At 40.3% G+C, this 2,073-nt stretch overlaps 1 pseudogene; it reads left to right on the top strand.

The window, feature by feature from the left end:
• Positions 1–263: 263 nt before the first annotated feature.
• LOC125933122 (small nuclear ribonucleoprotein E-like) lies at positions 264–530 on the top strand (annotated as a pseudogene).
• Positions 531–2,073: the final 1,543 nt, after the last annotated feature.

Raw genomic sequence — 2,073 nt, forward strand, 5'->3', positions numbered from 1 at the left:
GTGTCTCCCTCTCTCTGACCCTCCCCCATTCATGCTCTGTCTCTCTCTGTCTCAAAAATAAATGAACGTTAAAAAAATTTTTAAAAAAAATAAAAAATAAAATAAAATTTTTATATAATACAGTTTACCAGTATTTCTTTTTAATGTCCTTTTATGACTTTTGTGTTTTATATCATAGTTAGACAACCCTTTCCCACCATAAGCTTTAAAAAAAACTACACAGTATTGTGTGTGGTCTTTGTCAGCTTTCACCATGGTGCACCATGGCCCGGGGTCACAAAATGTACAAGGTAATCATAGAGCCCATCAACCTCATCTTCAGATACTTGCAAAATGTATCTTGGATTCCGGTGTGGCCTTATGAGCAAGTAAATTCAGAGAGAGGGCTGTATCATTGGTTTTGATGAGTGTATGAACTTTGTGTTAGATAATGCAGACAGACTCATTCTAAAACAAAGTCGAGAAACCAACTGGGTCGGATCATGCTAAAAAGAGATACTATTACCCTGTTCCAAAGTATCTCCAACTAGAAATGATTGGTGAAGTGAGAAATTCTTGAGAAGGCAAATATACTTTGTTTTTTTTTAAAAAAAATTTTTTTAACATTTATTTATTTTTGAGACAGAGAGACACAGAGCATGAACGGGGGAGGGGCAGAGAGAGAGGGAGACACAGAATCGGAAGCAGGCTCCAGGCTCTGAGCCATCAGCCCAGAGCCTGACGCGGGGCTCGAACTCACAGACCGCGAGATCGTGACCTGAGCTGAAGTCGGATGCTCAACCGACTGAGCCACCCAGGTGCCCCAATATACTTTGTTTTTTCAGGCGTGCTTCAGAACAAGTCGTTCTGAAACACTTGTTCATAATTGTTTTGACTACCTTTACGTTGTTATCAGATGACAGCAAATGTTGTGGGATTGTTTTTATTAAAAAAATAGATTCTTGTTTCTAATATGACTTCTTTTTTTTTTTTTTACATTTGAATCTCGAAGTAAATGTGCCTACCTAATTTCATATGTTTTCAGATGGCTATCTACTTTCCCCAGCGACATTAGTTGCACAATATTTGTTTGTTTCCTTTACTGATTTAAAAAGTTGCCTTCAGCATATACCAAACTCCTATATACTTAGATCTGTTTCTGGGCTTTCTATTCTGCTTATCTAATATGTTGCTGTATTCATGAGCCCGCTTTTCATTACTGAAGCTTTGTAATGTGTTGTGCTATCTGATAGGAATAGGTCCTCTCTGTCTTCTTTTCCAGATTTTCCCCCCGACTCTTCTTGACCCTTTCTTTTTTTTATGGGATCTTCAGGATCAGCTCTTCTGATTATAAAAAGATCCCATTTGTGTTTCCTTTGCAGCTTATTTAATTTATAGAATAATTTAGGGCAAATCGACATCTCCATGATCTTGATTCTTCCCGCTCAAGAACATAGAACGTCTTCCCGCTTGTTCTACTCCTCTTTTGAGGCTCCCAATAGCATTCCCAAGTGTTCTTCATGGAGATTGTATCCGTTAGCTTTTGCTGTATAACAACCCATCCCCGAACTTGATGGTTTAAACATCAGTCATTCTTTAGCTCATGATTCTGCAGGTTACCAATTTGGACTGGGCTCTGCTAAATGGTCCTTCTGCTGGTCGCCACTGATCTCAGGTGGGCTCACTGATGGACCTGTAATCAGCGGCGGGACAGCTGGCACTAGGAGGTTTTGATGGCCTTGTTTGAGAGGATTAGAATAGCTTGGGACTCTGCATCATATCTTACCTTCCAGAAGGCCAATTTGGGCTTTCTGTGTGATGTCTCATATACATTGAGATTTGGGATTAGCTCCTGGAAACTATATGCAAAGTTGCATGTGCACATTTGTCTGAGTATGTGTGCGTACTCAGGGCACAGGTCCCATGCTTTTGTCAAATCCCGAAAGGGGTCCATGATCCAAAAGAGATGGAGAACCAAAGGCTGTGATCCCGCTGCCACAGAATTGAGATAAAGGTTTTTGTTCTCCCTTCTCAACGGCATGAAGCATCTTCCAACCTTGGGTTCTGAAGCAATCAATCCTAAGTCACTGGGAG

This window comes from Panthera uncia, chromosome D2 (assembly GCF_023721935.1).
Source record: "Panthera uncia isolate 11264 chromosome D2, Puncia_PCG_1.0, whole genome shotgun sequence".
Classification (NCBI taxonomy): Eukaryota; Metazoa; Chordata; class Mammalia; order Carnivora; family Felidae; genus Panthera; species Panthera uncia.